This window comes from Augochlora pura, chromosome 7 (genome assembly GCF_028453695.1).
Source record: "Augochlora pura isolate Apur16 chromosome 7, APUR_v2.2.1, whole genome shotgun sequence".
Taxonomy (NCBI): Eukaryota; Metazoa; Arthropoda; class Insecta; order Hymenoptera; family Halictidae; genus Augochlora; species Augochlora pura.
The window spans coordinates 25,576,066-25,599,811 of record NC_135778.1 but is presented as its reverse complement, the minus strand read 5'-3'; the positions used below and the strand labels follow the sequence as shown (position 1 = coordinate 25,599,811).

General features: G+C 37.8%; 1 protein-coding gene across 2 annotated transcripts in view; it reads left to right on the top strand.

Moving 5' to 3' along the window:
• The first annotated feature begins 11,021 nt into the window (after positions 1-11,021).
• Positions 11,022-23,746, top strand: part of Stacl (SH3 and cysteine-rich domain-containing protein) — a 120,727-nt gene continuing 108,002 nt past the window's right edge. For both annotated transcript variants that reach the window (XM_078184969.1, XM_078184968.1), the window contains exon 1: positions 11,022-11,263. The gene's annotated coding sequence lies outside the window, so the exon portion shown is untranslated. The remainder of the gene's footprint in view (positions 11,264-23,746) is intronic.

Below are 23,746 nucleotides of genomic sequence, written 5' to 3'. Positions count from 1 at the left end.
CACTGAGGGTGAACACGACGAGGCTGATTGAGATTAGGCGATTCACCCTGTATACATGTATAAATATGTATGACGGTTGTAGCCTGATTACGCGAAGGTGCCATCGAGCCGATTTCTTTCGGATTATGGGGAAGCGTAACCGGAAATATCGACGGGTGTAGTCGAGCGGAAATAGTCTCGCGACGAATTTAAACCGATATCATGGCAGGAAGTTACGTAAAATCAATAATCTCTGTAAGAAAACCGTTGCTAGGGAGTTTGAATTTGGCGCCGCGCGTTGCCCTTCGCCACCGGCCGTCGGTAATGGAGACATCCTGGTGGTCGAGGTTTAATTTCTTGGGGGTTTCACGGTCGATGGAGAACGAGAACAACTTTGTCGTCGCTCGTTGAAGCGGCAAAGCGGGTTCTCTAAGTGGCGAAAGGGTCAAAGGACAGCAACAATGTTCCTCACGAGGATTGTTTCAGCGATCCGGCGCATTCCCCCGGTGCAGCGTCCGGGAAAAGCTGGCCCAACACGGTTTTCCAGCGTTTCTTTTTTCCTTTCCGTCTGGGCCAGTTAGCTCCGGGACTTATTACGAAATAAGAACAACTGTCTTGGGGGAACGCGCTCGGCTCGATAATGATTGTTGTTGACGGTTTCAAGCGCACCTCGACTCGTAACCAAGAACATTCGGCGCATCAAGTCGCGTCCAACCTTGGAAAAAAATATCAGAAATTTCAACGAACGCTGCAACAACCAATTTCGAGGAGATATTATTTCGTTCGAGGATGGACGGGGCTTTAGTGCACCGTGGACTAAAGCGTTCAAGCGTGCAATTCATGTGACAAATAAATGTTATGCGTTCAATTGCAGCTCTGGCAACAAAGAAAGAAATATATATCTGTGTTGTATTTAACGAAACGTCGTACAGGTTGAACATTATTTAATTTATGTATCTTTTTTTTCTTTTGCTTTCTCCCGGCTACGGATCGATGAACATCTCCTGACGATCGGGAAAATTCGATTTCAGGTGTTCCGCGCCCTACCCAGGATTCCCGGGAGCCGTGGTTCGAGCAAAAATTGTCAAACCGCCGGACACAAACGTTTACCACTAGATAGTCGGTGGTTGTTTTCACTGGAGATCGCTTTAGTATTCTTACAGGTTAGGGTTTAGATAATGTGTTACCGCAGCACATCTCATTTGGAATAAAATAAAAAGTACTAATTTCAGACGATGAATTATTTCAAACTAATTTCTTATGTTTTAGTTTTAGGAATAGCTTAGATGACGTAGTTTTATCTAGTGTGAGCTTCGCAGTCAAATGATTTTTTTGTTTGAGTTCATTAAAGTAGTTCGAACAAATTATCCATAGAGTGGCGACCACGCGTTTCCACCGATCTCAGAGTCCAGGGAATTCCCCGTCTGGCAAATGTCGACTTTTTCACTGTTTCGAGCCTGTTCTCGTTCGAATGACGTTCATACCGACCCTCAGAAGGCTCGGCGATGCTCGGGCACCTGAGATGTTAATAGAATTTGTCGCGACGGCTGAAGCAGGTCGGCCAGGATGATCGGCGATCTAGGGAATCTGGGGGATTCCGGGGGTATTGGCAACTGGCCACTTCCTATCGGAGATTCCCGCTTTTCTTCGAGCGGCTAGATCGGTGGGCAAGTTAAAGGGAGAAAAGGTCAGCTTGATAAACAAAACAATTTATCACAATTATCGATTATGATGTGCTAATTTTCAGAACTGAACACGCTGTTTGTAAATTTTTGATTGAAGTGTCGTTTTCTTTAGAGTGTACATTCGTGAACATAACGATATAATTATAAATATTGTGTATAAAGTGTAATTCACGCACTAAATTTATTTAGAGAATAGCGGTATCAACAACATATTATAATTGCGATTACTAGTTGCTGTTAGAATTTGTAAATACTAAATAAAATAATAATTATGGGTTTTTTGATAGCGAATTGTACATACAATTGCAAGTAACGAATGATTTCATTAATTATTGTTGGATTAGTGTCATTCAGTTTGGAGTGTTTTAGAGAGTAATTGACGGAATCGTGGTATTAATGAAGATAAGTTTAGTTAGTAACGCGAAAGAATTCTGTTAAATTTGTGAATAATTTTGTTATGAATCTCTAATTCAAATAATTTAATAAGTTTCATTTAATTTATAAAATTTATCTTTTGTAAAATCGAATTTGTATGATATTCAACGATATTTCTTTCGAGTTTTTAAGTTTTGGTGACAATGAACGGTAAAATTGTTGACGTTCACGGTCTCAAAACAGTGAAATTTTTAGTTACTGGAACGGATTTACCCAGTTTGAATAAACCGCGCGCAGATGCTCCACTTTTAAAGCGGTCGCGCGTCCGCGGGAAATTCAGTTGCAAACGGTTCGTTTCTCCTTAGTTTTTATTCATTAATTGGAGAACATTCGGAGCGAAGACTCCATTGACGGAAAATGTATTAAAAGCGAGAGACCCAAACGGTTGAAAGGAACTCAACCGACCTGGTTTCCATTCGTGAAATTAAATTTTAACGAATCCACGTTCACGCGTGTCTTGTCGCATTTTAAAAATGATTAATGTTATTTCAACAATATTATACCGTTGTCGCGTGCGGTGCATTTACTTAACCTTCGTTTTGTACGTGCAGTGAAACGGAATTTTTAAATTCTGAACAAAAAATTTGTTTAATTGGGGCAAGGGCTTGTCTCATTATTTTAGTTAAACATCACGAAATGAGTTTGTTAAGTAATTTTTTACCTCATTGCATTGTTTATCATGTTTTATACTTTTCTCATACATTTCATTCTTTACATTTGAACGAAGCATTTAATCAATCAAAAACCGGCATCTGCTTAATTATCTAATAATAATAATAACTATTAAATCAATCTTCATAAAGTATTTACTTGTTTTTATTGAAACGAGTACTTGTGTTCATTGCATTAATTTGCAACAGTGTTCGTTCATCTCCGTATTTTGTGAACAAGTTAAGAAGCGTGTGCACGGCATGTCAATAATTTTTAGTCTAGCAAATTACACTTTCGTTGCGGAAACGAAAATAATGAAAAATGCGAGTAAAATCGTTAAAAAAAGGATACTGTGACTCAGATACGTGCATCGATTTTTAGGGTCAATTAACACGGGGAAAATGGCGTCCCATCCGACTGCTTCAGTTCTCGCCTGGCGTTACTATAAAACTTATTATAGGCAAGCTGCCCTCTGTAAATACAGCCATATATTTGAAAAAAATATATATATATATATATTATATTATATAAATATATGAACATATATATATAATTAGATATATATTATTGAATCTGTAATGGAGTGCAATGTAAGCGTTACTTATTCGTATGAACACAAATGCGGCATCGAAAAGGAAGATATGATTGCAAAACGAAAAAAAAAAACACAAAGAAAAAAAATATCGCCAACATGTGTGTAATCGAAGAAATTTAAAAAAGAAAGAAAAAAAACAATTAAAAACGAAGAAACAGACAAAAAAAGCAATCACCGATCGGAGAGCAAGAATTGTACGATTGTGTATCGATCCAGATCGGTTGAAAATAAACGAGTCCTGTGCTGTTAACGTTGCCCTTCGATTATATCAGTGGAAAGCCGTGTTTCTCGTCGTTATTCCGAAATAAATGGACCACTTTCGTTTGAATCCTCGTTGTGTTACCCGCCATCGATAAAACTTGTCATTTTTTTTTCAACGATTCTGTCCCCCTTCTTTTCTGAAATTTATTATCACTGGTGTTTTATTCGAGTCAGACTCTATATTCTAAAATTAATTAGAATCGACGACATTGTCGTGGAAGAATTAAATAGAATGGAATTTTTTATTGGACAGACGACGGAAGAAGCTAGCAGGATTTAATAATGGTAAGTGTTGTTTACTCGGCTCGGTTGCTGGAGTTAGGTGTCTCAGGGTCGAAGCAGCACTAAATCACTGGAGGTCGCTATATCGGGCTACTTAAGGCCTATATACGTATATCACTCGAAATTAGTATGTTAGGTCATTCGAGGTTACGAATATATGTATATCTGGCCAGCACTCACGATCACTGAAATAGATGGCTTTGGAATGGCTCTGGAGACGTGTTACGGCATATAAACATTTTCCTACTCTGTTTTAACAAGTGGCTTTTAAATAAATAATTTTGAATTACGAACGAAACGAATAAGTAATTAACACTTTTTAATGGACAGTATAGAAACGAAGAAGATTAAATAAAACCGCTAAATGATTTCCCATATCACGAAACTAAAATAAACGAAATTGTATAAAGTAACACAAAAGCGAACGAGACGGATCAAGCTTAAACATCAACTGGATTTGAATACAGGTAAAGAATATTAAATAAAATCAAGCACGAGCAGACAAAGTTATACAAAAGCAAACAGAATCGAACAAGTCACAGACAAAAGCAAACAAAATCATAAGAACAACGTAAGGAAAATCATAATAAAATCGAACGAAATCAAACAAAATGGAACAAAACCAAACAAAATAATACACAAAAGCGAACAAAGTCAAACGAAATCAAACAAAATGGAACAATACCAAACAAAATCATACACAAATGCAAACAAAGTTAAACGAAATCAAACAAAAATGGAACAAAACCAAACAAAATCATATATAAAAGCAAACGAAGTCAAACAAAATCAAACACGGTGAACTATGTATTCAAACAAAAGCAAAGATCTCAAACACCATCATCAAGTTATGTGAATCATCTAACAGTGTTAGACACTTTACATACTTTTAGAAGACAATGGAACAGAATGTTACACACAAACAAAAGTTCTCGAACATAATCCTGCTTGGTGACATTCTCAGCTGCTCCATAATTTCGGAAGAATAATAGCCATTAGCTTCGACAGCAGCTTCCAGAGACGTTCAGTCTCGAGTTCGGCGAAGGAGATAACGGCAACAGTTCGTAGAATATCGCATAGATTATTAGAAAATCGGAGGGAGGTGAAACAGTGGATCTCGCGGCGGGATGATGAACGATCAGGTTTCCCGGTCCGTGGGAAAGATTATCGGGCAGGCCGGGATAGAATAAAAATATGAAACCGGTACAAATGTCGGGCGTGTCTTTTAATAGTTCGCCTAACCCAGTTTCCTCCCCCGTTTCCCGGGCTTTTAATCGCGCGGCAATTTCTGACAAGTTCGTTAACGGGTCTCCCTGTTACGACGCTCTTGCTAGAAGCTAATGTTTAGAAATTTGTTTAAAGAGAAACGTTGATTAAATTCATTTCAAATTCGACATGCTTGTTAACAGTGGGCGATTGGGTGTTCACGCGAAGCTCCAGGATTGGGTCTGAGTGGACCCATGATCTTGTATATCCAAATATTTTATACTAAAATTCTGTTGATATTACTGTTACTATTACTGTTATTATTACTGTGAAATGGTTACGATGATGTTTCACAGAAAATTCGATTAAAAAAGGTATGCTAATTAATCGTCGCGAGAAACAGAAAAATCGTGTCGTCGCGAAAGAAAGTTTCTGCTCCGTTCTGCGATGGAATGGAGAAAGAATTCGGAAACTAATCATCCCTTCATAAAGTCTCGGTTAATGAAGCGTCGCGAGGGTGGATCGTTGCCCGTTTAAAATTCCGTCGGCGCGGCGGCTCGGTACGTGGCCGGCAACCATGAGTTCTCTGCCGACGAGCCGTGTCCGAAATATGAATCGATAAGTCGTGGGCTTTTATCTCGTTCGTCGAACAATTGCCCGGTAATTGGGGGATCGTGTGGCGTTTAATAGCTCCAGTTTCCTTGTTCACAGATACCGTAGAATTTCGTCGCGAATTTTTAATCGTGATTCGAGGCGACGTGATAACGACGGCGATGCGTTATAAAACAGAGCGATCATCCGGAATCGTTTCAAAAAACGGTAATAATTGTAATGGATCGAATTTGTTAATACAAAAATTTCAACCCTGTTCGAAATTGTTACAGTAAACAGTTGGAAGGTATTATTTATGTTCCTTACTACGAAGATCGCAAGCTGTGGAACCGTGTGATATTTCAGAATTTATTTAAACAAATGTAACAAATATATCGGCTTAAAATTTTATCGAATTGTTCACCATTGTTCGAGGGACATCGTAGATTTTTTCATTGCAAAAGTACCACCTCTGTTTGAAGTTGTTACAACAAATACTTACACGTCATTGTCGAAGTTCTTTTACACAAAAATCGTTGAAACAAGATAACGTTCAAAAATTGTTTATCGGTGCATGAAAGACATTGTGCAATTTTTAAATGTGAAAACTTGGACTCGAAGTTATTAAACAAATCAGTGGTCGCCGATGTTCTTTCACGCGGACGTCGGACCGTTGTAAAAACTCCGCCGCGATGACAATGAAAACAAAACAAGCGAAATGCTTGGAAAAGTCGTCTGGAGCGCAACGAGGTTAATGGAATTTCGCGAGATTTCTCAGGAGCACTGAAATTTTGATAGGTAATTGACTGCGCGGATCGCGCGGAGCTTCTGTATCCGTGAGAACGGCTGCATGAAGCAAGCGCGAGCAAAGTGCATCGAGATGAAGAAATCAAGTATTTACGGCTAGAAGGAGTCAAGTTTCACGTCGGAATTCCCGTTCCCCGGGGAACGCGGGGCGAGCCGTAAATGAAAATGGAGTCGATTCCGATTGGTTCGGGGCAAGCAGACAAGCCAAAGCCGGGGAAAGAAGACGGGAGGATGCGTCGCGAACGAGAAAGGGTTTTGTCATGTGTGTCGATATTTATTAGACTCCTTTCTGACGACGTTTATCGGCTCTTTGACGCCCGAGCGGAGCCGTACAAGAATGCATTCTTAGAAACGAAGATACGATTGACGTTCGGAGCGGCGTCCGAAAATATCCCGTTCCGGACGGATTTTTTTAAAAAATCTTCCTTTGACCGAGTTTGCCAGCGGACCGAGGACTGAATGCAAATTTCATCGACCTGCCGACGTCGACTACAGCGTGACAAATTGTAGGGCTCGTTCGGAAAGCCTGGAAAATATTTCGGGTCGGTTTGATTCCATCGATAACATTATTTTAGAACTTCTGCTCGTCCATTTCTATTTTATTGACTTTATTCGGTATTTTATCGTCGCGCTTAATTTGATGAACTACGTTGGATCTTCGTAGTTGATTTGTTAATTGTTTACGAAAAAGTACTTTCTCAATTTTTGCGAATTGTAAATACCATATTTAGAGTAACGTTTCGAGCAACTTTTTTTCTGTGTAAAAAATATCGAGCTCCGTTGGTTTCTGAGATATTTGCGAAGGAAACCGTAGAATTCAATCAGACTTAATTCAGAACGATATTTTTAACGAGACTGTAGATGTTTATACAAGATAGAAACTTAAGTGCTTTTTAAATGCTTTTGATTCATGACTGTGACAAGTTCGAACAATTTTGTATTTCGCTTATTTAAATGCATCAAATGTAGAGTCAACTATACAACGTTCGCAAATCTTTAGAATTTTTTAAATACAGGGTAAGTCTAGGCTAGGTCTGCGTTTGGGTTGCATTAGATCTGCGTTGGTATACAAATTTTCTTGCATATCTCATAAGCTAATGCTAAACATTTTTAACAAAGGAAAAATACAAAATGTTAATAAGAAAAATAGCACATGTTGAAATTTCGAAATCTATGACTATAATTACCATCACCATATTTTAAAACTATTCTCTTAATAATTATCATTGTTTCTCATTTTCTAATTTTTTCTAATTCTCTAATTCTTTTTATTTTTACCGTTCGCGGCCGTCTTCAACTTGATCAGCGGCTGCAGACTACCGTCGACTCTCATCCGCAAATTCTCCGTGGATGAAAATTCGCGTCGGGAGTACGTCGAATCGACGGAACAGAATTCAGCGAGGCGAGAAAATCAGAAAATCTGTAGGTCAAGACTCGAACGTCGGGTGGACGTGGCATCAACGTTCGAGGAACGTCGGCGTGAAACAAAAGCGAGGGCGCGCAACCCTCTGAAGAGTGAAAGGGGTGCGCAGTTTTCTTCAGCAATGAAAAGCGCAACCGCGATACACTTTCCCGTAGACCGTACTCGACCTGGCGAATGGAGTGGCTCGCAGTTTCGGTGAACCTTCGTTGTAACCCTGACTAGCTGCTGCGGCGCCCTTTATTTTTCTTTCTCTTCGCCATTGAGCCAACCCCCTTCTCATTGAAATTGAATCGAACCATGTGTCCAACGTTATTCTTTTCATCCTCGCTCGACTCTTCTTCTTCTTCGCAATTTTCCTAATATTCTATTTCTCGATAGCATCTTACAGAATTATTTCAAACAAATCCAACGAACACATTGGATCGAGACTCTACAGGTTTGTTTTTCGGTGTTTTCGAGATATAGCATTTTTTTTCGCGTGGTATTACGGACGGCGTTCAAAGTTATGGCAATAAATAAACATTACTGCTTCGTGCAGTTTTAAGTGGATGCGATGAAGATATTCTCGTGCAATTTTGTTAGTTTATTGGCTGGAGTATGAAAGGTATGGTCGAATTTTTTTTAACGCGAAAATACCTATTCGGATCGAAGTTATTGCAGTATATAATTTATATCAATTACTGAATTTCTTTTGCACGAAACTTGTAAGTTGAGAAACAAGAGCAACTTTTAAAATTTTGTTAAACAAAATTAGCGAACTTGTTGCCTTCAAACTTTGCGGATCTTTTTAAGAGTATCCAAAAGATATTGTTGAACTTTTTAGTGGAAAAGTACCGGTTCTATTCGAGGTTATTACAACAAACAAAAGTCATTAATAACGTGGTATTGTTAAGAAATCGTAAATCAACGATAGAAATATCTTTCAGAAGTTTTCGTAAATATAAGCGACAGCCGTAACGTCTCAAGACTTGTTGTGTTTATTTATCAGTGTTCGAAAGATATCGTCGAATTTTTTCATTGAAAAATACCGATTCCGTTAGAAGTCGCAGCAACCGTAACAATTACTCGCACGTATTATCGAGAAGAATATTGATTGCACCAGTTCTCGCGAATTATTATTAATAGTGAGCAAAGCCGTGGGATCTATGTGTAGTTTAGATCCGAGAGTCTCAAGGGAACAACTGAACCGCTTTCGGAGCGTTAAGTTTCTTTGACCTGGAAGACATTATTGCACTCGACTGTGCGAATCCGCTGAACCGTCGTTTAATATTATCCGAAAGTTCCGTCTTTTCATTAATTTTTCCACGTTCAACCGTAATAATTTGTCGTCGTTTCACCGATGAAACGGAGGGCTAAACAAACGCCTAGCAATATTCTATGGCACCGTCGACAATGGGAATCTCGCGGGGAGGGAAATCCGCGAAAACGTGTGGCACAAACAAAAACAGAAACGGCAAAGGTAATTAGCTCCGTCTCTCTGTGTAACTTTTACTTGAAAGGAGAGGTCGTAAGATGAAACGGACGGGTTTCGCGACTGCCATAAAAATGATTCATTCTCTCCGGACGGGAAGTATATGTTTCGCCAACAGGAAAAATAATGGGACAGAAACGGTGTCGTGGAACAAATTCTTTGTACGTTCCGAAAATACTGCGCGCGAGTAATAAGCCTCCGTTACAGAAGCCACTCAATTTTCCCTGAAACGTACCAGAATGTTTATAGAAATTACAAGAATTACATGTACGACGTTTATTCGAAGATCACGGGACATTGCGGATCTTGTTATACAACAACAAGAAACATATGTTCATCTCAATTCGAGCAGGATAGTTATTACATTTTTTTTACAAAAGTTGTATTTTGAGAAACATGGCGACAATTCGGAATATTCGTACGTGAAACTAGGGAACATATCGATTTTAAATATTGTGTGTTCGTTTAGCAATGTCTGGTGAACATTGCCAAATTTTTTTCATGGAGAAACACTGATTCTGTCTGAAATTATACAACAAATAATTAGCGATCATTATCGACGTTCTTTTTCACAAGACGTACAGTCTAAAAACAGAGGCGACAATTCGGAATTTTTGTAAACAAAATCAGGTAAGATAATATATTAGTTTCGAACTTTACGAATATATTCATTAATATTTCGGCAATGTTGTGACATTTTTTGAGGGAGAAAATCTCTTCGAATTGTTTACGACAAATAGTCGAAATTAATTGTCGAACTGTTGTATGGAAGTTGTAGGTTGAGTAAACAGGATCATCTTTTACAATTTCTCTTGAACAATGAGTAGTCAAAACTCAATTACCAAAGTTGTACACAAAACTCGTAGTTTGAGAAACAAGACAACATTTCGGAATTTGTTAAAGCAGAAATACAAACTTATCGGTTTGAAATTTTATGTACAATATTTGCGAAGATGTTGTCAAATTACTGAAAATGAAAAATCACTTTTATTCGAAGTGATACAAAGGATAATCGAATCTCGAAATTCTGTTGCACGAAGCACATGGTCAGAGAAGCACGGCGACGTTTCGGAATGTTTTAAAACGAAAATATAGAACGCATCGGTTTTTAAATACCGCGGATGCGTTCGACAATGTCCGGAGGCCATTGTCAAATATTTTGACGGAGAGACACTGACTGTGACCGGGAGTTATGCAGCGAATAATCGAAACACGTTACTGTGAAATTTAGCGACACAAAGCTCGCAGTTTCGCAAAAACGAGCCGCCATTTCGGTATTGTTTAAAACCAAAATCGAAAACGTATGGGTTTGAAATTTCACAGATGTCTTCGCTAACGTCCGCAGGCGATTATCAAATTTTTTCAGGGCGGTATACCGATTCGGTTCGAAGTTACGTCGTTCCAAAATATCCGCACGATCGTAGGACGTGATCGCGGAACTCGCCGGCGGCCAAAGGTCTGCGATCGCGGAAAACACCCTCCGCCCCCTCGCTCTATGGCTTTTCCCCTTCCGCGCAGCCGAGTTTTCCCACCATCCGAGGGTAGAGCGAGAGTTTCCCGAAAGTAACGCGTGCTGACGACACGAGACGACACGAGTCGAGGCGAGTCGAGTCCCTCTGGCAGTGGTGCGCGGGCCTTCGTGGCGCGAGTACGTGCACGCTCCTCCCCTGAACCGCTTCCGGAACAAGCGTGCGCCTCGCCGTCAGTTCGATTTCCGCGAGTGCGCGAGATCGCGGCTCGATCCAGAAACTCTTGATCGCAACGAGGCCGATTTTTCTTGTGACACGTGATTTTATCAGATCTTGTTGCATTCACCGTTACACCACCTCCGATACAAGATCCTCACGATAGATCGATTTCAGTGCCACTCCGCGGGGGTGAGTTTTTCCATTTTCATATTTCGAATTTACTTTCCCGGTCGCAAACACTGAATACGTACGTTGATTTTTGCTTTAATGGATTTTCACCAATTTTGCACTATTTTCATGTGTTTTTTCTACTTTGATATAGTTTTTCTCATTTTATTGCATTTTATTATATTTTATTATGTTTCACTTCATTTTATTGTATTTTGTATTATTTTCATATTATTCCTAACCGTATCATATTATATTTTCTAATATTTTAAAATATTTTGATATGGCTATATCGTTTCTACATCTTAAGATTTTTATAATATTTTATTGTACTGTATGTTATGTATATAAAATATTTAAAAATAGAGAACTACAATAAAATACTTGAAACATACACTGCAATAAAATACAAAACAAATCTTACGATCTAAAGATAATACAGATATATAAAAATATATACAAATTATTCATAATTTACAAAAATGATACTACACATATACGTATATTTTATCATGATTTATTAGATTTTAATATAATTCCTAATGTTCTTTATGTACACTGCATTTTGCATCACTGCAATAGGAAACAGAAAAAAGAACTGTTTTATATTGCACTAATATGTGTATAAGGATTGTATTTACAGACTTTTTGATATAAGCCATGAGAACACGATAAAATGAAAACATATTTTTTACTTTATTTTAGTAATACAATAAATGAGGACAATATTTGGCACTGTTGCTACTTTATTTGTTTTATATTTATTGTGATTTCATGTTACCGTATTTCATGTTGATTTGTTTTTGAGACCTGGCGGTAGTGGAACAAGAATCACTGATGATATTTTTATCAATGTTTATATAACTCATATACAAAAATGACATATTTAAACTGCATTACATTCAAACGCGTGAAAAACCCGTGTTGCGTTTCAATCAAAATAATAATAATAATAGAAATAAAATTTATATTGTAAAATCTGTGATTATTATGAAACGGTGTAATTGTTAAAATTAGTAACCCCTGGCAAGCATGTCTCTCTTATTAAGGTTATAATAATATTTTTCTTCTCCGATAACTTGAATATATGTAAAATATTGAACAAGTCCAAGTAACAATTAGATAACAGTAAAATAAAATAACAACTCAATAAGAAACCTTGTTGCATTTTAGTAAAAATATTTATAAACAGTATTATACATATGTAATCTCAATGTTTGCAATGTAATAATAGTAATACTTCAATTGCTAATAACACTTAAATGATACATTAAATTCTATACATAAATTCTTACAAATTAATTTCTTTCTTATCAAACCTACAATAACTTGAAAATATAAAGTATTTAATAAATTCAGGTAACAGTTAGCAATAAAATAATTTCGAAGACCCGATAAAATATATTACATTGTACTAACAATATTTATCAGTACAACTAATTCAACTCTCCCAATATTTTCACTGTAATAATAACGAAAATGATAATAAATCATTTATACTTACCGTAGATGCAATGATTTGAAGCATATTTCATCACAAATATTTATCAGTTGAATTAATTGAATATCTTAATATTTGCCATATAGCAATAATAATAGTAATAATAAGAATTTTATATGTCCGTTACGAGTGCTGTGATTTCATCGAGATATCGTAAACGTTATTATTTCATTCTGAAGCTCAATATTGAGCTGCATTTTATCTGGAACACGTTCCGAGAATAATACACTCGATTTTCCAGCTTTCGATCGGAGAAAAAAAAATTCATCGAATTTCTACCTTCGGGAACATTCGCAGTAATTTTCTTTTTTCTTTTTTTCCTTTTTTTTTTTGACGTAGAGATACCAAGAATCTCGAGCAATGATGCCACCGTTGCATATATTTCACTGCGAAGGTAACGTATCGCGAATAAAATCGAGCAACGGTAATGGCAGACAGCAAGAAAGAAGAAAATTTGTCTCTGATGTAAACCAATTATTGTTGCGCGTCTGGATCATAACGTAGAAGGTTTCAATCCGTTTACCTGATCAAATTTGCATATTACAACTGGCCGGGGCGCGAAGCCTTTGGAAATCCGGGCGCGCGAAATTTTCTGACATTCGCGCGACGCTCGAGTTTTTGCGAGTTATTTCAGCGAGTCGTTTGAACAATTTCTTTCAAGGGCGGTTTGACAAGCGGACGGTAAAAACCGAGCCCAAGACGAAATTGTCTGGACACTCGATTATGAAAACGGGAGGGACACTAATCGAGCGAATGCTCGCGATTTTAATGCAATGTTGGCTTTAACGCGACTCGGCTGCAATTTTAATGCAGTATACACCGTGCCGTTCCGATCCCGACGGTTAACTGATTTTTCCGCGTCGCAATCCGCTGCCAACGGTCGCCGTAAATATACTGCTGATGAATCTGAAATCTGAACAATTATGCTTGAACTTTCCGCGATATCTGTTTACAGAATTGTCTGCAGATTTTTTTACTGCTTGAGAGAGGGGCTGTTTTCTCTATTCGGTCGTTGAAAGTCAAAGTGGATTTACGTATCTCGTCCGTTAAATGCTTACACAATTTTATCTTTGGAAAGGATTTTGAAGGATTCCAGTGTCTTTATCGAATTTTTAACGATTTAATAACATGGACACAGCATTCTTCACAAGATTACGATTTTAAAAATTGCAACCCTTAAAGAATTTTTCTCGCGAAACTTTAAATATTTGCCTATTCGCACGTTGCTTGGAATATTTTGTAACAGAACGAAATAGTATTCAATTTTTACAATTTTTAACCCTCATTGTTTATGTTTTCATATTTCAAGTGTAATAATCATTGGATATTTTGTTGTCGCTCGAAATTCTTTTTTTGTCGTATTATAAATTATTTATTTTTCTGTGTATAATCCCTTTTATCGTATAAAATACTAGCAACGATCCTTGAAACGAATTTCACCCCCATCGAATCTCGAACAATTCTTCTTCTGCCAAAATTTGTCCGAAAAATCGAAAACTGGCACACAAACGACAGCTCGAGCCGCCTAGTTTATCGCGAAGAGTCGACAATCGTTATTCGGGAGCTCGAAAGAATTTTCTCTCCAGCGGTTTTTGCGGCTATCGCGAGCTTTCGTTCCGTAAACACGAGGAGAAAAGCTTTCGTCCGGCTTTCACCTTGTCGGGCGTGCATCAGCGATTGACGAACCCGCGGGGAAATAATTGATAGCGCGGACCAGAGACATTGGAAAACCTCCAAATCCGCGGAACCTATTCGTCGCTGTCGAAATTGTTACACGGAAAGACAGTGGTCCTGCGGCTGTTCGTCGAAAGCTTGCAGAACGCGCGAGGAAAAAAATGTCGTAAACGACGCCACGGATTTCGTTGAAAACCATAATGAACCGTGAAATTCCGTCGCGTAACACGTTCTTGCCGGGTAGGGTGGGGATAAGGGCTGTTTACATCACGTAGCAGAAGCAGTGCCGAGCTTTCTAAAAAATGAGGGAAGTGCCTTTTTTGCTCGAGGGATCTCTTCCCGAATAAACTGAAGCTGGTTCCCGGTGGAATTTTTGTTCCCCAAAATTTATTTATTCGTTCTCGAACGACCTCGTGCCACGACTCTAAAAATGGGGCTGGGAACGTGGAATGTTCGCAGTACAAGAAAGAAAAGTGCCGGGATTGTTTCGATGCCTGACCTTAACATAATTTTATTTCGGGGCGAGCGCGTAATTCAAGTAATCAGACTTCTAACTTAGGGGTGGTTTGGCGAATTGAAAATCAGGGCGATATTTTGATATTTTTGCCAAGCAAAGTACCGAACGTATTGGATCGAGACTTTGCGAGTTTATTTAGCAATGTTCGAGAAATGTTACAGAATCTTATTCGTGGAAGAATATTAATCGTGTTCGAAGTTATTTATAAATAAATACATGTGAACGTTATGATGTAAAACGTGAAAGTTCCGTAAGGGGTAGTTTGGCAGATATTTCAGAATTTTTTTCAAGTAAACTATTGAATGTGTTAGGTCAAACTTTTATGGAGGTGTTTGGCAATGTATAGAGAATGTTACAGAATTTTCTCATGCAAAGTTGCTAATTGCAATCAAAGTTATTTATAAATACAAAGGTTATGAACTAAAAGTTTCGTGATGGGTGATTTGTCAGATTGAGAGACACGGCGATATTTTGCAATTTTTTCCATACAAATGTACCGAAAATATAATGATAAAGTTACATCAGTTTCTTTAACAATGCCCAAGTGATGTCACAGAATTTTGTTGTGCCGAAATACCTATAATGTCAGATGTTATTCATAAATAAATAAAAAACGATAAAGTGAAATGTGAAGTAGTTCCGAGTAAAAGCGAGGTTACAAAATTTCTTCTAACAAAATTGCTGAACGTATCGGTTCAAAATTTTGCGGAGATTTTTAGCAATGTCGAGAGCCAGTTATAGAATTTGTTCATGCTATAATACTGAGTGTATACGAAATTATTCGTAAATAAATACGAAGGTTAAAAAATGAAACGCGAAAATCTCTTTTGGACCGCGGGAATGGCTGCCAACTTTCTCTTCTTTCCGTATACGTTACACGAATTTCGCCTTGCTCTCAAGAGTCGCGAGCTGGCCTCTACATCCTCCGCTAATAGACCCGGCCCTATTTATAGGGACACTTATTTCGAAGCTCACGCTGAATATTTAGCGTTGCTAGTTACAGCTGTCTCGCGAACTTCGTAGCAACCTACGGCAGAAGCGTGGATAGATCGGTAATAAATTTCCATTTCGACGATTTCAATTTCTAACGTTTCAAATAATTATCTAAGTTGGTTAGTTCGCCAATAAATAAGATCGGTAATAAATAATTAAATATGTATCTTTTTTTAATATATGTATAAACTTTTAATGAAGAACGAACATATTAACTGACAGAGTCATATACAGCCACGCATATTCACATATAACCACCATATTTACACATAAATATACGTCGTTACACATATTCAATTATATTCATACATAGTTAAACATATTCAGACAGAGTCAATCATATACACGTAGTCAACATATTCACACATAGTCAGCCATAAAATATGTAAAACATAATTACATATAGTAAAGAAAATTTACATACAGTCATACATGGTAAAACATAATCAAGCATAGTCCAACATATTCACACATAATCACACGTAGTCTCCCAAAAAAAAAAAACAAATAAACTTCAAAATCCGAATAAGACAAAAGCTAGCTACCATCGAATTTTCGCAATAATTTAAACAACCATATTTGAACTAAACAACCAGAAGTATCCCGGAAAGAAGTGGCACGTAAAATTATTAAAGAGGAATTTGTTGGAAATAATATCCGGTCATTTCCTCTTACGTGTAATTGTTCTAACTCCAATTAAATTTTCCCGAAATGAAACTGGAGCTAAGTAAGTTTGTTGTCTGCTGCAGACTTTTCGTTGGGATCATAATATACATAACATTTCGACTAGTTACTGCGGTTATTCGCTAGCCGAACCGGTTCCATTTATTTTCGTTTCTCTGGCGGTGCATTTCAAAGAAGCATTCCCCCAGCTCCGGTCCATTTTCGTATCTGGCTTCTCAAAGACAAAGAGTCCCCTTATCTTGAAACTCACTTGCGCTCCGTTCAGTTCAAACAGAAGCAGGATGATCCCCCTTCATCATAATATCAGAACGACGGGCGGAGTCTTTCTCTTCTGCGTAGCAGATTCTTCGAAATCTAAAATCGATTCGACTTTTCTCTTCGTTGGTCTTACACCTGTCGGCCAGTTCAGTCGACGATACTTCGGGATTCGGTTTCTCCTTTGAGCCATTCTCAACTTCCAATCACTTAGGCTTCTGTTGCCGTTTAGTTTTGTTCGTTCCCCAATTGCACCGCGGTCGATTATTTATTCAAAGACCGAAACTCTCGTTGGAATTCACAGTTCACTCAATCGATCAATATTAAATTTTCTCTAAGAGATTTTCGTGAAGCATTTTTTAAAATTCCATTACAAGTTCAGACAAATAAGGTTGGCAAAAATCATAGACCGTTAGATCGCTTGGTTCGTGTGCAAACGGTTGTACGGTTGTACCGTTTTAAAAGGTGTTCGAAAAAATTGTCGATCTCCAATAATAATATAATTAAAAATAGATAGTTAAATAATTTTTTAATTGACTTCTCGCTTGGTCGGTGGGTTGTTTGACGAAGGCGTTTATTTTGGAATAAATTAAAACGCTGCCCGTAGACGGAGAATATGACGGAGTTCACGGAGAAGTTCTAAGAAACGGCTTATTGAGAATCGGGAATGCAAATACGTGTTGGAGCAGTGTAATTGGACACGAGCCGTTCAAAGGGACGGAATTAAAAATGGCGTGGACGAGACACCGGGTACTACAGATTCACGGGGGCTTGGATCTTCTCTTCTCCCCGTTCGAGTTTCGAGGAAAAACGGTTTCTCCCTTGATCGATTGTGACGGTAACGATAGTAGTGTCTGTTTTGCAGTCGTTTATACTGCGAGCCTTGCATTTGTAATCACTTCGTTAACTCCGGCAGCGGTAATTCCGACGTATACCATCTCCGATGAATGTTACATGAATCGCAAGATAGCCTCGAGTTTTTATCTGTTGGCAGCTGACCGCGAGACCAGAGGATATTCCTTAATTTTACAAAATAGATCGCTCTTGGACAGACGTGTTGATCAATTTGAACAATTTGTGAGCGCGTAAAACGAATGAGAGCCATTTATTTTTCAGCGGAGCTCGTGACAGTGCGTAACTAATGCCGGGAAACATAATCAAAGATGCTTAAACACAGTCGAACATAATCAAATATAGTCAAACACAGCTGGATTTAGTTAAATGTTTGTTGATAAAAAGTTTTATTCCCGTCACTTCAATTTTACAATCCCTCAAAACCTTGGAAACTGCAAACAAAGTACAAACATGATCGAACGTAGTGATACTAAAACAAACCTACTCTGTCACGTTGGTTTTCTAAACAAATCCCGTGAAACAATGCTTTGAACTGAGATCAAAGAAATTACGTATAGAGCAGTCTTAATATTATGCAGTAGTAATTCGTTTCTCAATAATCAAACCTAGTCAAACGTAGTCGAACAGCCAGACGTAGACAAAATATTTCTGTGTAAAAGCTTTGCTCTCTTGCATTTCGATCTTTTATTCCTCTGTTGTTACTTGAACGCTTCGAACAAAGAGCGACACGGTCAAACGCAGTGAAACCAATTTAAAAACTAATACAAGCAGTCACTTTTCCCGAAAAGCTTGGATATCGCTCGAGAGTATATTTACAGAAAATTTGCAGGGCCACGATCGGAAGCAATGAACGCCTTTTCATGAATTTCGTCACGATTCGGCAAACGGATTGTGTACATTTGATCGGATCGACCCGCAGAATCCCTCGAGCGGATTAGATCGCGGACTGGACAAGTCCGATCCGCATGATAATTGGGGTCGGTCGGGCTTCCCTATACCGGGGCACACAGTATAAATTAATATTTCCAAGTGGAACAAAGAAGACCGACAAGTGTTGCTCCCTGTGCCTGCTGATTCGCCAAAAGATCCTATTCGCTGTTTCGAATAATGGGACCCTTTTGTGTCGAACACTAGTTTCGAATTTAACCCATTAATCGCTACGATCCCGATTCGGGGATTTTGGAATTTTACGCGCACCCATTTAGCGCGGTGTTATTTTATACGTGTCGATATTGTTTATAACAGACATTGTGTATTTTGTGTTTCATTTCTTTACAATAAGTGAACAAATTTGGAAATTATCTGTAAGTTGAACACGACAAAATTATCATATTTGAAGTATGATATTTTTGGTTTGAAATTTATACTATAATAAATAATTAATATAATAAATAATTAAATACTATACATAAATATGTCGTGTAGAATATATGAAATAATAATTCATACGATAAAAAATATTTTTTCTTATTAATTTCTATTCGTGTAAGCAGCAAAATCCATTTAGGGCTTTTTAAAAAGTATGAAATATTTTAATAACAAAACAAAATTTGTGTATAATTATATCGTTACACAACATTTTGTATCTATTAACATATTCATAACTTTTGAAAAATTAGAAAGTAATTGGCAGTTAATGGGTTAAGGTAATATGCCGGGTGATCTAGTTCGCAAAGACTGCGGACCTTCGCGCGAATAAATAATTAACTATGTCAATTGTAACAAGGAGAAGTTAGGTGGGGTTTTTTTTATTTCTGTTAGCTTCGAGGACATTGGAAATATTAATCCTCTAAAGGCCGATTTTTGTTTTCAAATATCAATTATGTAGACAAGTTGCAGGGCATTTATTTGGATATTGTAAGTTGATAGTGCTGCCAGTCGTCATCAATATTGTTATTGATTACCTCAAAAATCTTATATGATTAAGACGAACATGTTATATTGTGAAAAAGCTAAAATTATTTGGTGAAATTATAAATATATAAATTATTTTATGTCACGATGACATAAAATATAAATTATTGTGTGTCGCCATCACATAAAATATAAATTATTGTATGTCACTAGTATTTACGATATTTCTTACGGGACAATATTTCATTATTTCTTGTCGCGTGTTAATTTTTGCGGATTTTCGTCAGAAGACCATTTCTAGTCATTTCACAATTTTTGTTACAAGATCATTTTTGACTATTTTTTAACGATACTTTTTACGGGGTTATTTTCGTTCACACTTTTCATAGTAGCTATTTTTGACTATTTTAACAAAGAGATTATTTTAACAACGAGCCTATTTTTTACCATTTGTTACGATTTGTGTCACAAGACCATTTGTCACCATTTTTGTCACAAGAACAATTTTTAACCATTCTCAGCCAGGTTTGTAAACCTTTTACCATTTTCTTTTCCACTATTACTCTACAATTTTTTTAAAATCATTTTCATTGCAGCAAACATGTATTCGAAAACCAACAAAAACCCTAAAATCTGACATTACGAGCGAACCAAAACCTAGTCGATTTAAAGCAAAAATAGCCGAAGCGATTATCCCCCAGATCTTTTTCGCGTACAACTATTTCTGAAGGAGAGTTAAGAGAGCAATCCAGCTCGAAGGTGCGACGAACAGGTGTGCATGCACAGGAATCACGTGTCTCTAACTCACCCCCCGGCACTTTGCGAATACTCGGCAGCGAAAAAGGAGAAGAGAGAAGTCAGAGAGGGTGAAAGAGTGAGAGAGAGAAAGAGATAGAGAGTAAGAGAAAGAGAGAGATAGAGAGTAAGAGACAGAGAGAGATAGAGAGTAAGAGAGAGAGATAGAGAAGATAAGACATATCTGAGAGAGGAGAAAGAAGAGGCGAGAAACACGGAAAAGCTATTCAAGAGGGTGCAACGTTCGAATGACCGGTGGTGGATTGAGGTTGAAACGGGATACGACGCCACGAGAACAACCACTCTCTTTCTATACGATTTCTTTTTATGCCGGCGCTCGAAATGCTGTTTACACCGCGACCAAACTGCCCGCTCCTCTCGAGAAACCCTTTCCCGTCTCCCATTGTTCGACGGTTACAACCGCCGGATGCAAGGGATGGCGGAGGCCGACAGGAAATTTTTATTCTCGCGTTCTTCTTTAACCCTCCGTCTGCAACCTTATTTTTACCGACCTCGTCTGTATCGTGCCAGGTCGTTTAGAAGTCTGCAGGAACTCTATTTTTCTTTTTTATTACCTTCTATAAAGCTTCCATTATATTTTTCGGTGACAATGTAATTGATGAGAAAGTGAGACGGAATGGTCCGCGTTAAGAGCCTGTTAGCGGACATTAGTTTGGCTATCAGCAGATCCTATCTTCCGCTGTAAGATAATATACAGGGATGATCTAGGATGTTGTACGCATGGATCGCTGATGGATCGAGCACTTGCAGGAAAGGTGTTGAGTATTTGGCCTCTGGTAGCGAAAACATTTAGTTTTGAATTATTAGATCGGTTCGATCTTACTCTAGGTAACTTATTTCGTACGATTCTTTTTATTTTCGAATAATTATTAGGAGTCATAACTTTCGATGCAGTTAGGTGGAATCTATTGTTCGCATCCACTTACTATGAGTTACCGGGACAATGAGATTTTGCTTTCTCTAACTAGATAAGGGTTCAAAATAAATAAGAAAAAAACAGAATAAATAAATAAAAGAGAACTTAAGTAACTTAAAGACTAACTTAAAGAAAAATAAATATTAATGTAGTAAAATAAATTGATAAGTCGAGGTTCATAAAAAAATCGAAACGATAAAGGTCGTAGAAAATCCAGGTTGCTTACATCGAGGTTCTACTGCATTTTGATTTCACAGAAATATATCACTTCCTCGAACAGTAACGGGAAGCATTTGTGACAAAGGTCGAGGCAAAACAATTTACCAAGTTTTTACAAAAAGTCCTTGAAAAGATCAGAAGGAAGAGACACACTAAACCAGAATAACCTTCAATTTTGATTTTGGATGCGATCCAAAAAACTCTTGGATGCTGTTCAATATTTTCAAAACATCGTGTATCGTTACGATAATATTTATGAATGATTATAGTAGACGTAACAGAATTACAAATTTACAACTAAATACGATATTTAGAGCTGACTTTGTCGTCGGAAAAACTGCGGAAAATAATCGCAGATTAAGAAACGGATCTTTTTGATTTATCGGCAACAACGCTGGATACAAAATGCCGGCTGAAGGAGTGCGCGCGGCAACTGTTCGGTTCGAGCGATTTTTCTTCTTTAATTGGAGACTGCTCGGAGAAATGGATTTTGTTTTTCCCGTTGTCTGGTTTGCCTCGTGAGATTTCTCGCGAATTAATGAATCGCTTTCGAACCGATCGAGACGCCGGAAAATGTAGGTTGCGATAAGGGTCCGTCGTGTTCGATGTGCTCTCTCACCCGATTTTCCGCGGTGTAACACGGAAGGAATGGTCCCCTAATTAGGGAACGAGAAACCCGGGCACCAGTGTCGCGTACTCCTCGACAATCGAGCCTCTCGAAATCATGGCTTATCAAATTCCGCCTGAAGATTAAATCCCCTCGAATCTGGATTAGTTTTTAATTACTTATGCCGGGCCAGGCCCGTGATTTATTAAAGAAGCAGGGGAAGCAATCCTATTAAATACGGATCCCACGTAAATTTTGCCTCGTTTCGACACTGCTCATACATAGACGGTATCGTTTTGTTTAATCTGCCCTTAATCACCGCAGCGAAATCATTTTCTTTCGTGTTTCATTGATTCTTCGTTTGCTTTTATATTTAACTGTTTGCGCTCGAGTGGTAACTCTGAGGCACCACTATTTGTATACCGCGTCCAAAATAATTTATATGCTAAGAAAGTTTAGATCTAAGAAATTGTTAAGAGTGTAACTGTTCGCTTGCATGAGTCTCAAGAATCAATTTCATATGCATAAAATGCACTTCGTCGCATGAAATACGGATAGTATAAGTTAGAAAAATTGTTTCAGACTTACAGTTAAAATGGCTTCCAGTGCAAAGGGTTAATTCTTCTGCTCCACGATTTTTTTTACATCTTATTTCGCCGTTTGTTCAACATTAATGAAATCTGAAATCTGCAGTTTTTCTCGAATAATATTATTTAATTACGTTACGAATTGCATATTTTTTCTGTTCTTTTCCCCTTACGAGAACACAATCCGTCACGAGACGCTGGAAATATAAATAAGGAAACGCTATTTTCTGAAAGATATTTGTTAAAATAACTGTTTAATTAAGATTAAGTAAGACACTAAAACATAACGGGCGTAATAGAGCACTACGGGTCACAGGAGACCCGGTCATAGCCGGCAAGAACCGTCGCGCAACGCATAAGATATAAATATTAGAACGTTATTTTTAGAAAGATATTTTCAAAATTCAAGTGCCACTGGCTTCAGATGATACAATAATTTTGACTTGAAACAATACAGTGTCGGATACAATAAATCTGTATGGGTCGCTAGAGACCCGTGACAACGAGATACGTCACGCGACAGTCGTAGTACAAATAAGAGAACAATCGTAGCGACCAGTTGGATTATATTGTTTTTCCGTTCGTGTTCGAAGTGATTTGCAATTCTGGAATAAATTCTTGGTAATGAAGAACGATGATTGGCGTTTCGATTATATCAGTCGGAGCACATTTAATCGAATCCTCTCGGCCGGATTGATTTAATGTAGAACCGGCGGAGTCCCCGGTTGGGGTTCATAACGCTAGCTTTATTCCGGGAACAGGTAATTTTCTACTTTCTACGTTGTGTTTGCATGACAAATGGATCACGGAAGCGTCGCGGGTCACGAAACTAGTTTACGCGAGAATGTTTCGAATTCCAATAACGCGGCCGTGGCTTCTTTTAAAACTCGTCGCTTTTATCCTACTTATGTCGATCCAGTTTTATTCACTTTCTCGGCGAGAACCGTGTTACTCGCATTAATAGTTTTCCTGTTCGAAAATGTCGTCTACTTTAAACTGACATTGCTCTGCTAATTTAATCGATAA